Source organism: Oryctolagus cuniculus, chromosome 2 (genome assembly GCF_964237555.1).
Source record: "Oryctolagus cuniculus chromosome 2, mOryCun1.1, whole genome shotgun sequence".
In the NCBI taxonomy this organism is placed as follows: Eukaryota; Metazoa; Chordata; class Mammalia; order Lagomorpha; family Leporidae; genus Oryctolagus; species Oryctolagus cuniculus.
Genome location: NC_091433.1, coordinates 64130187 through 64145503, shown reverse-complemented (window position 1 = coordinate 64145503; position 15317 = coordinate 64130187). Strand labels below are relative to the sequence as shown.

The 15317-nt window shown below is 41.3% G+C and overlaps 1 protein-coding gene across 10 annotated transcripts in view; it reads right to left on the bottom strand.

The window, feature by feature from the left end:
• Nucleotides 1-15317, bottom strand: part of TENM3 (teneurin transmembrane protein 3) — a 650972-nt gene that overhangs the window by 517630 nt on the left and 118025 nt on the right. The window lies entirely within an intron of this gene.

The following is a 15317-nucleotide window of genomic DNA, read 5'->3' as shown; positions in this document are numbered from 1 at the left end:
TGGAGTTTTCCTCATGGTCTGAAATAATCACGGGGGACCAAAACAGGATAAATGGCTTGAGTGTCCCACAGTCGAAGAAGAACAGCCGGCAACTGGGGCCAAACACTGACTCCAGGGCTTACCAAGAAGGGAGCCCATGGCAACTGTCACCACCCACAACCTGCTGCACCTACAGAAAGGGCTGGGTCAGGGGAATGCTGGGATCCATCAGCTTTGCAGCAATGCACTTTGTGGTGAGAATGTTCTCCCTCTCACATGACAACCAAAGAAGGGGCAAGCTCTGGTCTTGACAAGGGTGCTAGCAAGAAGTGGAACAGAGAGTTCCAAACTCCAGGTGAACAGCTAGCTAATCAGGACCTCATCTGATTTGTGGCTCTACACTGAACTTAAATGTAAGAATTGTAAAAGAGAATTGTGGAGTGTAGCAAGTTCAAGTGAAAGGCAGAGATGTGCCCAGGCTGTATCTCCACTGTTTCCTGTGGCTGAGATACAGTCTTTATGGTTACCAGATTGTGATGGAAGATAGCCAGTCTCAAGCTATGCTGCCAGAACTCTTGGAAACCTAGCAAGAGAAACCATTAAGAAACTCAACTTCCACTTGGGGGAACCCAGAAGCAAGAAGCTGAGGCCAACTGGCAGTCAGAAGAATTGAGATGGGGTCCTGGGTGAACAGTTGAAGTGAGATCCTTGACAAAGGAATCCATAGGGATGCCCCATGGAAGAATCAGTAAAGTCCTAGGAAATGTCCCCCAAAGAGACACCTGCTAGAGAAAGATTGTCAGCTGTCAATGTCCAATTTTAACCTCTACAAACTGGTATTCAAAGATCTATTCAAAGCATCAGTGGCTTTACTCTAGCCTTGGTTGACCCCTGAAGAGTTCAGGGTCCCCTGAGGACACAGATTGGGCTCCTCTGCTGGTCTGATGGACACACCCTTTCACAATGCCACACTTCTGCCTGGGCTGTCCACTCATTTGCCTCTACCTATCCAGATCTTCCCTTTCTCCAAAATCCGCTCTGTTGCTCTCCACTTTTGATATCCTTTCCTAACTACGTTGGCTTAAAATGACCAGTTCCCTCATTAACCTTTTAGAGGGTATACATTCCATAATATCCATCAACCTGTAATCACATGTTGCTTTGAAATGGTTTCATCTCCCCAAGTAGCTGATAACTTCATAAGAGCAGGAACCTGACCTTCTACTTTCAATTATGGACCCCACAGTACCCAACACATAGCAGAATCTAAACAAATACAAATGGAATGGAAATTCTGAGCATTTAGCTTATTCCAAAACAAACAGGAAGAGACATACTCAGAAACCAAATTATGGCTAAAATTGATAAGAACTAAATCCCTATACAATATTCTATCTAGCATACTCATCAAAACCCAAACATTTACAAACAAGTATTAACCTAGTTATAATGAATTTTTCTCTAATGAGCAATCAGACACCACCTAGGCAAAGCTTGTAAGAATTTAAACTACAAGGAAGAAGTATAACAACAGGAGAGTTGGAAACAGAACCTAAGACTAACCCTTAACCCTGATAGAAACTGAGCATGCATCTGCATTTCCTTAGACACCCCTCAACATAAGCATTCAAATGCATTAAAGTCATGTTGAAGATCTATTGGGAGCCTTATTTGGGTCAAGGGAGTGGGGTGCCCACCCCAGCTCTAACACACCCTAAAATCAGAGTGCAGGAACAGAGAAGAAACTATTTTCTACCAAAAACTACTCACCTCCTTGCTCATCTTTTCTGTGTGATACAAAAACTGGTCTTCAGTAAGTTCATGAAGTTTTTGCTGTTGTATTTTGTTTGCTTGGTTTTGATTAGAATTTATCTCGAAACAACAAGTGGTAACCTTTTTCTGAAGCTAAATTTAGCAATTGGAATCTAATATAGAGAACAATAAAGATTACATGTTGGATCCAGAGAATAAGGAAATAACTATTATGGAAACAGATAGAAATAGCGATCACCATTACTTTGTAAGGGAAGGTTGATGTGTTCTTCTCTAGGAAAACTAACATTGTAAACCTGCTTCTACTCAGGCTAATGAAAGAATTTGTGGAGAGAAGGATACAGGCTTTAAAATGGTCTTTGCATAGAAACCATGCTAATTCTAAATTTAGAAAATAATTTGGAACAAAGAGGCAGGATATAATTTATTGAAATGCTTATTCTGATGATTATTGGAAGAGATATGAGATTTGGGACCAACCACGTGATAGTGTTTGAGGAGTACTGAGGCAATGCATAAATATTTTAGCCGTTTATTCCATAAGTAAAATTATTTTTGACATTATAAGTCAATCTTTATGAAATGCATTAAAATAGAAAAAATGACATTTTATAATATGCAGTAAATATTATTAAAATGTCTTTCTTCAAGTCTTGACATTTAAAAGTAATTCTGATGTTAAATTTTAATTCTACACACAGGCACCACACAGTTCTTTAGATATGTCATGGAAATTCTGAAATGCCATCAATATTATGATTTTTGAGAGAGAGAAATATAAATATTTTTCACTTTGGAAAGAAAATGCAAAATAAACTTCTAAAAAAATACTGCTTAAGTCTATAAAGTTAAAATTCCTACTAAACTTAAATAGTCAAAATCTTAATACAACAGCTAGTTTTCATTTTTTATTCACTATTTATTTTCATCATATTTGAAAGGCAGAGACAGAGAGACCTCCCTTCTGCTTGTTCATTTCCTCAAACAGCTGCAACAACCACGGCTGTGCCATTCCAAAATCAAGAGCCTGGAACTCAATCCGGATCTCCCTATCTGGGCAGCAGGGACCTAAGCACTCAAGTCATCAACTTCAGTCAACCACCTACGGTGCGCGTTAACAGGAAAATGGGTTGAAAGTGGAGGAGCCAGGACTTGAACCACACATTTGAATATGAGATGCAAGTGTCCCAAGCAGTGACTTACCTGATTTAACCACTGTGCCAAGTGCTCACTCAAATGCTAGTTTTAAGAAAAGTACACTTCGTAAATTTCAGGTAAGTAAAAAAAATACTAGAAAAGCAAACCAGTATTCATCTATAACTGTTAAGAATACAAAATGGCACAGGACTATTATCTCACAAATCTCACGTTTAAAAAAATGCAATAAATAAGTACGTGGAGAATGCTTTCTTGTGGGCCTGACATCCTACCCAACTTGTTATTAATAAGACAAGATCATTTACATAGAATGAATGACCCCCTCGGAGTTCAGAGGTTCTGTTTTGTCACGTGGGGACCAGGCTGTCCTGCTGAAACAGCAAATCCTCTCCCAATAGTGTCTTTGTTCTTTCCCTCTGTATTTAAAAAAAGGAAAAAAAAAAAAACCCTATGCTAAATACTAACTTGTGCCTCTTTGACCCAGATTCCCAGAAAGGTATCAAGTAAGGGGAAAGGATTCTTCAAGGGGGCCACACCACCCAAATTCCCCAAGATAGTTTTCAGAAAAGATCCCTTTGATGTTTAATAGAATCAGACATTTGGACTCACACAGTCCTGTCTCTCTCCTCTGTCACCTCTACCACTGCTAACAATTATAAGCTTTCAGTGCTCTGAATAATTCACAATCTCATCTGTTCTACTCAGTGTAAAGACAATGTTGAGAGTACAAGGTCACTTTTTTTCCTTCCCAACTACTGCCTTTTCCAACCCGACACCAGTCTGATTGCATGATACACCTAGGGTTTGACACGCTTCCTCTGACAGCCTCTCACCAGCCGTTAGTCTATTTAGCTTAGGGTATGAAAAATAATAAGGGTGCAATGGAGTGTCAGGTTTCTTCCAGAGTAATAAACACAGGTGCAGCGGTTCCCCCTTGGTCTCACCTCAGTGCACTTGAAACAACCCAGCATTACTGCTTACTGTAATGTGGAGCAGGATCAATCTACAAATATACTTAAAATAACAGACAGTCTGCACATTCGTGGTATTTTACGTTTAACCCACTTTAAAAAAAAACTCAGAATTAGCATAAGCTGTTTATGAGAGATATATTCACATGTGTGAATATACCCCTCTGGGGTCATCCGGAAAATCTTGCAAACTTAAGAGTCATAGAACCTATAATCTTGGAGTAACACAGAAACTGGAAAGCTGGCAATGCTCCGATTTCCTTCATTCATTTTCATCTGAGAGTGACACCAGCCAGAGGAAAGAGGCAAGTTTTTGTAACCCCGGAATAAAATTCTAACCTGAAGTGTTCAAACTTTTTTTTATAAATGTGTTATAAACCCAGACTTTATAAAGGGGAAATACTTTTAACATTTTAAGACGATAAAAAGTCACATAATAAACACTTTCTTCAGGAGAAAAACTGTATCTCCAAGCTGTGCTAAGCTAATGCACAAATCTCTCACCAAGACCATATTCCATAAACAATGTCACAGACCTGCCTTCAGATATCTCTGGGTTAATATTTCTTAAATGCTTCTTGAAAATCATTCCTCTCAGTATTCATTTGTATTGTGCAAATTTTCAAGTGTATTTAAAAAAAAGATAAAAATAGGACAAGGAACCACTGTATACCCATCACCTACATTAAAAAATGATCAGCACAGCTGTTTCATCCTCCCATTCTTCCTGCCTTTTTTTTCTCAAGTATTTCAACGTACATTTAAACAGGCTTTCACTCTGCCAAACACAGCTCGGTATCAAAGCCTTCACTTGCTTTTCTCTGGTCTTGGTAACTCTGGAGAACCCAAATTAGCTATGCAATCTTGCACTCCTGATCGTCCTGGAGCTAAGAAGGAACTCTACGCACTAGTTCTAACACATGCTCCACCTTGCGAGCAGAGGATGACCTGATTAGGTCTACTGTGTCTACAGTAATCCAGAAAAGTATGTTTATTACGTACAACCTTCACCGTTTCAATGTCATCTCACCCAAGACCGGGCAGAAAGACTCAAAGGGTCTCAAGAAGACACATAACAAGCACTTGCAAAAAAGCAAGGTACACAGGGACAGGAAAAACAAGCGTACCCTTTCCTATTTCCACCACCTCAAGTTCACCGTGTTACAAAGAAAAGTATAGCTAAAAGAGATATGCTTTACCTAGACACCTGATATTTCTATGAGGACAGGTTTGGGTAACCATTTTATAATTAAAAATAAACTTTGGGGGCAGGTGTTTGGTCAAGTGGTTAACACAATGGTTGGGCTGCTGGCATCCTGTGTTGGAGTACCTCAGTTCAACTTCTGACTCCAGCTTCTTGGTGCTGATCCTGGGAGGGAGTGGTGATCTCTCAAGTGATGGAGTTTCTGTCACCTACATGGGAGACCTGGACTGAATTCCTCATTCACAGCTTTGGATTCAGCCTGACCTGACCATTGCAGGCATCTGGGGAATGAACCAAAGCATGAGAGCTAGCTGGCTGGCTGGCATGTGCTCGCTCGCTCTCTCGCTCTTTCTCTGTGTCTCTATGTGCTTCTCAAATATTTTCTTAAAAAATAAGCTTTTTAAAAGAAACAAAAGGGAAAACAAACTGCTGAGTCTGAGCTAAAAAAAAAAAGAAAAAAAATCCAAATCAGTCAAAATGTGAAACCCACAGCTTCTTGTATATCAAAACACAAGGCAGTATTTTCACTGTTATAAATTATTAGTAGACTGTTAGTAGAGGGTTTCAATAGCAATTCTATTTTAGTCTTTGTTTAAATAATTGTTCATGATATATATTATTGATGTAAGCCCAGACAAGGAGATAATTTGACTATTAATTTTTATCTAGTTTCTTTGATAATTTTAGGACAACAAATTTCTGGTGCTATCTACACAAAGAAGGGAATACTGGAAATCCATATCTACTTTCACTTCTTGGTGAAACATAAGACCTTTCAACTTTAATACCTACATGTTATTAACAAACAAACTACTCTTGAAGAAAACCATGCCAACTTAAGCATGGAAAGGTAATGGAAATGTAATCTTTGCTTTTTAAACACAGTACCTAAAGACAAAGCACATACTAACATAATGGAGAAGCCAGAGAATTTAATACAACCACAGGGGTGGTTGGCCAGGGTCCAATTCTGTAGGCCATGCCTACTCGAAGCCCAATCAGGTTACTGAAATACAGCTTTTAAGGTACAACAAGAAGGTAAGGAAAAAGGTTTGTTTTAATGCAACGAGTCAGGTTCATACCTTGTAAAAATAGATTTTCCATTAAAACAGATCTTTTCCAAAATTTTGGTCGGCAAACATTCCATTCTATGCAAGATAAAAATGGCCAGAATTTCTTTTTTCATTCATGAATATAAAAGCTCAGTGAGTTGAACTTTTACTGAACATGACAGAGTGAGCAGAAGCAGCACCACCCTCCATGCCAAAAAAGAAACCCACTTTAAGCATTTAGAAATGCTGAGTGGCCAGCACTGTGGCACAGTGGGTAAAGCCGCCGCCTGAGTGCTGGCATCCCATATGGGCGCTGGTTCAAGTCCCAGCTGCTCCACCCCAATCCAGCTCTCTGCTGTGGCCTTAGAAAGCAATGGAAGATGGCCCTAGTCCTTGGGCCCCTGTACCTGCGTGGAAAACCCCGAAGAAGCTCCTGACTCCTGGCTTCAGATTGGCGCAGCTCTGGCCATTGAGGCCAATTGGGGAGTGAACCAGCAGAGAGAAGACCTCTCTCTCTGCCTCTCCTTCTCTCTCTGTGTAACTCTGACTTTCAAATAAATAAATCTTTAAAAAAAAGAGAAATTTTGAATAAAATATATTTTTCAAAGAGTAAGAACAAAATATATATTTATATACATTTTATACATATATACATTATACACACATGTGTGTGTATACATATGTATGTATATGTATATGTATATGTATATGTATATGGTGTACCTAAAAATCAAAAAGAGAAGAATCTCAGGGGCTAGCTAGGTACACAGAGGAAAAGCAAAGACCAAATGAGGGACAGCACTAAGTTTGACTGTCATAAAGATGCCTCCTCTGCCCCTACTGCCCTGGGGATTTGCTGAATGGATGGAGGTTCGGGAGCTAGGGAAGCTGGATTTGGTCTTTGTACAAACTCCATAATGAAAAAGACTGTTCCACCTCTGGCAAAGTGGCTGGGAAAAATTCTGCCATGGGCCCATGACATGAGCATAGAGGTGGTCCAATCAACAGTGAAAAAAAGTCTCCTTGAGAGAGAAGCCGAAGTCACGGAACTGCGTGCGTGTCAAAGCTGTATTTTTTTTTTTTTACTCCCCTTATGAACTCTTGCCTGAGACATTAAATAACAAATGATATGAAACCCCAATGCCCAGGAGATGGACATGCAAAAGCATTCCACAGGGATGCCACAGGTAATACCAAGTTCTTGGGGATTCAGCCGAAGATGAGTTCACAGCAAAAAAAGTATAAAGCATATGGGCAAAACGACTGCCATGAGGCTGCACAATCAGCAGAAACTACACTCCAACAACTATAGAAAAACAAAAGTATCTAAAAGGGAATTTGAGGAGAAAGAAAAGAAGACAGAGGCTGCATAAATGGCTCATAAGCATGACATACATTCTTTTTTCCTACATGCCTTTTCTTTCATACATTTACTTATCATGCACACTGTTTTTATAGATTGCTAACTTTTTAAAGCTAGGCTTCAAAATGGCTTATTCATTTATCTAGTCTCACGGCACAGTGCCCCTGCCTTGCACAAGGAAAGAACTGGCAATGCTATCAAAATACCATCTACCCATAATGTTTTATTGCCAGGATATGAAGAGAACTGATTCATATTTTATCCTAAAGATGATATGATACTAATAACAGTTCTAAATAATCACATTACAAGCAATCACTCACTATACATGCATATACTTGTGTAGGTATACACATAGATACACAAACATATATGTGTGTCATATGCAACAGAAATATTTTAAAGTCCACCCAAAAGGGCCAGCATTGTGGCATAAAAAAGTTAAGCTGTGGCCCACAGTGCCAGCATCTCATATGAGCGCCAGTTGGAGTTCTGGCTGCTCCACTTCCTGTCAAGGCACCTGGGAATAGCAGCAGAGGGTGCACCCCCATGGGAGATCCAGAAGAATCTCCAGGCTCCTGGCTTCAGCCTGGCCTAGTCCAGCAGCCACTTAGGGAGGAAACCAAGGGATCAAAGATCTCTCTCTCCCTCTCTCTCTGCAACTCTGCCTTTCAAGTAATATAAAATAAATCTTAGAAGTCCACACAGAAAAAAAAAAAACAAATACATCTCTCTGATGAAAGCATTAAAGCAAATAAGGAAACTGCAGATTATTAAGGGCAAGGCAGTAATTTTAGTAACTGATACAGGTTCCTTATGCGAGCTAAGCCTCTTTCAATAGTTGGTCCGTACAAGGCGCCGAGAGATTCTTCCTTGTTCCAAGGTCTATGCACCAATGCATGCATCGGACCTGCCAGACGGATGCACGCTCCCCTTTCCCCCCTGCATACGCAGTCTCCCGAATGTGACTGCTCACAAGGCATGTTCATCACCTCCTTCTCCGTGGCACTTACCGACTGTGCTGCTCCTTTTAGCACAAAACATTGAGCACGCATGCCACGACACAGGGGTTGGCTTCAAATCTCTTCTTGTCCCCAAACCTACACTAGCACCATGCTGCACCCAGTTGGTGCTCAAACAATTTCCACTTCTATTGATGGCAAGCCAGTTGCCCTGGATGAGCCCATTGCATTAATCAAAGCATGACATGTCACAGAGGGATCAGAGCTCATTCCAGCTCCTTCTGTGGGCACACTAGGGACGTCTGGCTCTGAGAAGGGTCATATAAGCAGTCAATGGACCAGGTAGGCTCAGAACACTTGACTTGCACACACTTCCTAGTTTATTCATAACAGCCACCTGCACCAGCATAACAAATGCTAACATGTATTGGGTCTCATACACATCACCCCCAAGAGTGTTCTTAGCATCACCCCATTTTATCAGTGAGGAAACAAACTCAAGGAGACTCAGTTGTACAGGAGTTTCTTCTTAGTAGTTAGTCATGCCTCAGTCCTAGTCTACCTGGGAAAATATAAATGTCAGAAGAGAACCAACAAGATTGAGGCTGAGCAGAAGGAAAGCACAGAAATAGGGTTGGGGCAGAGGGGGTTCTTGCCAGCTACCTGTTTGCCCACTCCTCTAAGTCGTATGCATTTCTGATGCCATGTTCCACTACTCTTCAAGGGTTTCACCTAAAGATTTCCTCTGGTGCCTGGAATTTAAATTTTCATGCTGAGGAGTAGTTACTGATAGTGCTGGATTGCTTAGCAAAACAATGAAAAAATAAGGATTTTACTTCTAACCAGCAGAGTTTAGCTTTCAGTGGGTGGACATGTTATAGAACTAGAACTTGATCCCATTTTGCCATCCCCTCATAAGGCAATGCCATACTGCTTAGATAACTTGTTTGTCCCCAGGGGATGTCTAGCCAAATGGGTCTGTACTATTATGAGGGAAGAGTAGCTATAAAAATAAACAATAACAACACTCCTTTTTCTGAGCAGGAAGCTTATTATTTTATCTACCTTCAAGCAACCCACAGCCCAAAATGTGGTGTATAATTTTGCTTTTTAACAGTTGTCATATTAAAGAGTGCTTGAAAATACCCAATTTCCCCACAACAGATGGAAAAGAAAACAATAAAAAAATTTTTAAAAGATACAAAAAAAAAAAAAAAAAACAACCCCACCCCTAACTCTACCTCTTCAGAACATACTTGCCTAACATAAGGTTTCTCTGAAATGAGATATTTTCACCCCAGGAAAATCTGTGGATTTGGTTAACATTGCTATCTAATCTTGCTCTGAATATTCAACATAAACTATTCTACCAAATTCGAGCTCATTCTGACCACATTGCAGAATTTCTGATTCTATTATTGCCTACTTTATGCTTTTTCTTTAAACATTCCCAAGTAACAGAACCTGACCTCACACAATAGCTATGGTTTAGTGTTTCCATTTTATTTTCAAATCAGGACATTTTGTTCAGACACGACGTACTAGGCCACTGCCAAGTAAGCCTTTTATGCATTCTCCTTGCTCTTTCCATACTACTCTTCATAATAATGAAAATAAAATGAACACAGCTCTTTCTGTTTAACCAGGTAAGGCTGTAAACAACACAGTTGAGCTGAGTTCATTTCAGACATTATGCATCATAGAGAGATATCAAAATTTGCCAAGTGGAAAGGTCTATATATACTTACAGCTTAAATATACCCAAAACGTTGCTGCGAAAGATAATAAGCACAAGAAAAACAACGGAAAATCAGATAACCTAAGAAAATTTAGCTGACAATTTTCATTATTTTCTCTAGGCAAATAACATAGTTAAGTGCTGTGCATTATTTAAAATAATTGGACAGCAGTGTTTGAAAACCTGGCAATGATTAATTCACTTTTGGTGGGAAAATGCCTTTGACGATTTCATTGAGGACTTGTTTGTAACCGTATTTACTGATTCTTGGCATTTAAACAAGTGGCACGGCTGCGAGTCCTTTACGGAGAGGGGAGCGTTCTAGGCGGAGGATCCACTGAAACCTTATGCTCTTTCCCACACACTTATCGCAAATGTTTATCTCAGAAAGGGCTAGAGGGCAAACACCCTGAAGAGTGTTCTACCCTTTAAGAGCCAGAACTTGATGTCACATATGGTTACCGGATAACTATGCTTACTTGAATTCTACTCTTTTCCTTTGATAAGGGGTCAAGGAGAGACATCTGGTTTTGCACATAAAGGGCAAAAGGCTCTCGTGCCCGTCCTTAAAGGGGAAATGATGGGCTTGCTCGCCTTTCTGTTCCAGGAACACACCACAGACCCTCTTTTGGGGGGACCTGTAAGTGATGTGGTTTCTCTACTTGGAAGGCCCCTTTCTGAACCCCTGCAGAGCTGAGATTCCTTGTGACGCAGCCCTTAGTGCAAAGTGACTCCTCAGAGAGATGTTGCTTCATCAACCCATTTCAGTAGCTCTTTCCTCCCAGGAACACAGAACCCCTTTTTACAAAAGAACACAACCCATTGACATTATCTTGCTTTCTTCTTACCCCAGTAAAACCAGTTTCAGAATAATGTCCTTGTTTCCTCTTTAGGCTGAGGTCCTAGAATTGGGCTTATCACATCATAGGTGTCCAGTTAAAACACGCTGAATGGAAAGCATGTGTGCTACTAAAAGAGTCTAGCAATAATTCCACAATCTTTTTTTTTTATTATTTTTTGACAGGCAGAGTGGACAGTGAGAGAGAGAGAGAGAGAAGGGTCTTCCTTTGCCATTGGTTTACCCTCCAATGGCCGCCACGGCCGGCACGCTGCCGCCAGCACACTGCGCTGATCCGATGGCAGGAGCCAGGTGCTTCTCCTGGTCTCCCACGGGGTGCAGGGCCCAAGCACTTGGGCCATCCTCCACTGCACTCCCTGGCCACAGCAGAGAGCTGGCCTGGAAGAGGGGCAACCGGGACAGAATCCGGCGCCCCGACCGGGACTAGAACCCGGTGTACCGGCGCCGCAAGGCGGAGGATTAGCCTAGTGAGTCGCGGCACCGGCTTCCACAATCTTGAAGGGGGTGCAGCTATAGTATCGCGGGTGTAGGGAACAAAGTGAGAAGGAGACACACTCTCTGCTCTTGAAGATCTTCCAGGCTGTGAGATGGACAGTGCATGCCGAGAGGCAGGGCCTGCAGCTGTTCCTACTGAATGGGGAAGCTGTCCAGCAGTGATCTTCATAGAGTTTTGGGGAGCTGCTGCACAGCAGGAAACTCTCTGCCATTATAAAACCTGACAATGAGAACTAACTAATCAACAACCCCATAAATAACCCCATAAATCACAAAGCCACTCCAACATGAGAAGCTATACCAACATGTAAGCAAGGGATCATTTTAACTCTGAAACATCTCAAAGCATCCTGCTGCACTCTAAAAGTCCTTCTTCTCTCTCGAGTTTCAAAATCCACAGTGCCAAAGAATTTTGTCCTTAATTTCATAGAATTTTTATGTTTTAAAGTTTTACTTGCATTTCAAAAGCAAAGGCTCCAAGCACACGATGCTACAGTTAACAGGCCTATTTGGGTGGCCTCAGAGGTAGGATAGCAACCAGAGACTCCAGTCAACCTCACCCTCCTAATCTGCCTTCTTTCCCTATCAAAACTCTCAGCTTTACCTCTAAACAAGCATCACTGGAGGAGGCAGATTTATCAAGGGCATCTTTTTGGTTGCCATGTCAAGCAGGATGTCACTTCTCAGGATTGGCAAATGCAAGGTCCCTGCATGTCTTGGGAATTTCTTCTTATTCCTCTCTGAGGAGGTCTTTGGCACAAATTATGCCTCTTTGTCCTTGCTTTCTTTATGACACTGAGTAAGTAGAAAACTGCAATTTAAAAATCCAACACCAGCTTGTATGAGTTACATAGCCACCAACAGTTCAACGCCTTAGCCTAGCTGACACTAGCAGTGTCTTCTCATGCTGCTTCCACAATTATATTAGCCTTTTCTGCTTTCCAAGGGGCCTGTTTCTCTATTCTGCTTCACCTTCAGCTCTCCCTTCTCACACACTCTGGCCTCTAGCAACACTGGCCTGTAGACGTTTCCTTGGCATTGTGGCTGATTCTTTCTCTTGCTGTAACAGGTCCATCATTGGGCAAAAAAAACACCTGCATGTATACCTGAGAAGACGCTATTCTTATTTAAGGCATTAACAGGAGAAACATCCTTCCTAGAAAGATAACTATTTCCATGCTTTAATCTTTAGAATACAAAGCTCTTTAATTAAATTTAAACCAAAATATTTTTGCAAGGCTCAAATTTCCAAACTGGCATTCCTTCCCATTTCTCAATTTACACAGTCCCTTTGTCAATGGAAAACAGGGTATTCACTGCTTTAAATTGCCTTCTGCTCAACGTGGCCTGCTCCTCCAGTCTGAATAGAGTAAGCCAAGCACTTGCAGTGTTTTTGTCTCAATTTTTCTCTAATTGTTTTGCACCTGCCTTCTAACAGAATGTACACATTTTCCCCCTTACAATCAACATGTACTACTGAAATGCAGTACAATCAATAACACCTTCCTGGAAGATGTTTAAGAGAATAAGGAAATTTGGTAAAAAAGAAACAAAGCAGGGACTTGTACTCTTATCATGTTATCGATTCATTCACAAGAGTAAACAATGGTTCCCCACGATCACACTTCTTGGGGTTAGTTCCCCCAACGGAATTATCTGTAGTTCAGCAATCTGTTGTGTATTTGGGGAACAGAAAATATGTATTTTCTAGAAATGACCTCAAGTCTAGGAACATGAACTCGGGAGCCACAAGAGTGGATTTAAATTCCAGCAATGCCTTTTATTAGCAGTGAAATCACTGGCAGCTGTCTTAACCTCCTCCAGTCATCCTTTCCTCTATTGCACTCTGGAGGTGTTGATAGTACCTATCTCCCACAGGGCTGCCATGGAGAACAAGCGAGAAAGCAGTGTCCAGCACCTGGTCTGTACTCAGGAACTGCTAATTATTTTGTTCTTATTATGTCTGGAAGATGGTGTTGTTTTCATCAGAAGATACTGAACCACACACGGTCTTCTCCATCTCCCTCCTGATAATGCCACCATCATGGATCACTCACTTAACACCCCTCTGCTTAACCATTTGTCTCTTACAGGTTTCAGACTTTGTCACTCCCCAGTTAAAAATCCTTCCAACCCCTAGAGAAGCCAGGCCCCAGGAACTTACAAGTCCCTGCCTCTTTCTACTCCTGCATCTGCAGGAGTATATCCCACACAGCTGCTAGCTCTCTGGTGCTGTTTAATTCATTCACAGAACTTAGCACCAGCTAAATCACTTAGTTAACTGTATCCTTGTGCTTCTCCCTGGATTATAAACTGTAAAGGCAGAGACCACTTCTCTCTTGCTTACTTTCTGAGTCCTAGGAGATCTTACACCAAATGTAAATAAATGAATACCCAGGTCTATTTTATGAATAACCAGTACATTAGTCATAACATAATGTTGTCATTATGGAATACCTATGGTAACAAACAACTTGCAGGGGCTGGCACTGTGGTGCAGTGGGTTAAAGCCCTGATCTGCAGTGCCAGCTTCTCATATGGGCGCTGGTTTCAGTCCCAGCTGCTCCACTTCCAATCCAGCTTTCTACTGATGTGCCCAGGATAGTGGAAGATGGTCTAAATGCTTGGGCCCCTGCACCTACGTGGGTGACCCAGAAGAAGCTCCTGGCTTTGGACTGGCCCAGCTCTGGCCATTGTGGCTATTTGGGGAGTGAACCAGCAGATGGAAGATCTTTTGATCTCTCTCTCTCTCTCTCTGCCTCTCTATAACTCTGCCTTTCAAATAAATAAATCTTAAAAAAAAAAAAAACTTGCTTCTACAGGAGAATGGTGGCCTAAAAGGGGCAAACTTTTGAGTTAAAAAATAAAAACAAACAGGAACTGTGGCAAATACATTAAAGATTTATTTATTTACTTGAAAGAGTTACGCACAGAGAGAAGGAGAGATTGAGAGAGAGAGAGAGAGAGAGAGAGGTCTTCCATCTGCTGGTTCACTCCCTAGATGGCTGCAATGGCCAGAGCTGCGCCCATCTGAAGCCAGGAGCCAGGAGCTTCCTCTGGGTCTCCCACACGGGTGCAGGGGCCCAAGGACTTGGACCATCTTCTACTGCTTTCCCAGGCCATAACAGAGAGCTGGATTGGAAGCGGAGCAGCCAGGACTAAAACCAGTGCCCATATGGGATGCTGGCACTGCAGGCAGCACTTTACCCGCTATGCTACAATGCCAGCCCCAAGTTCCTGTTTTTACTCTTCCTATCCCAGGGGTTCAGCCTTAGCTCTCTGTGATAGCCTCTAGAAGTCATGCTCAAGTCTCCTCTGATTTGTTTCTTTACCTGTGATTCTAGTACAAGTCTGTTATCACCAAGTCTAGGCCTGTGGTAAATCCAATGAGTACAGCTCACTGGCACTGTGTTACTGGTTTATAGACTTTGGGGAAATATTTTTAGACTTCTGGGACACTTCTTTTGTTTAATTCCTGATCCTTGGCTCAACTGTGGTGGTGAAAGCTGAGATTAATGTGCTACAATTAAGTGATTTGTTATTATGGAGAACAATATGATCTAAATAACAGTCTACCCAATCTTTGCAAAAACAAGTCTATTCAATAAATAAGAAAATTGTACCTGGACTGAGTTTATGTGCCATTGACTAGATCAAAATTTTTGGTGCTCACCAAGCAATATTTTATCCTATATTTTCATATCTCCATTGAAAGAATTCTGTGAAAACAAACTACATATAATCATTTAAACAGGCCTATTGG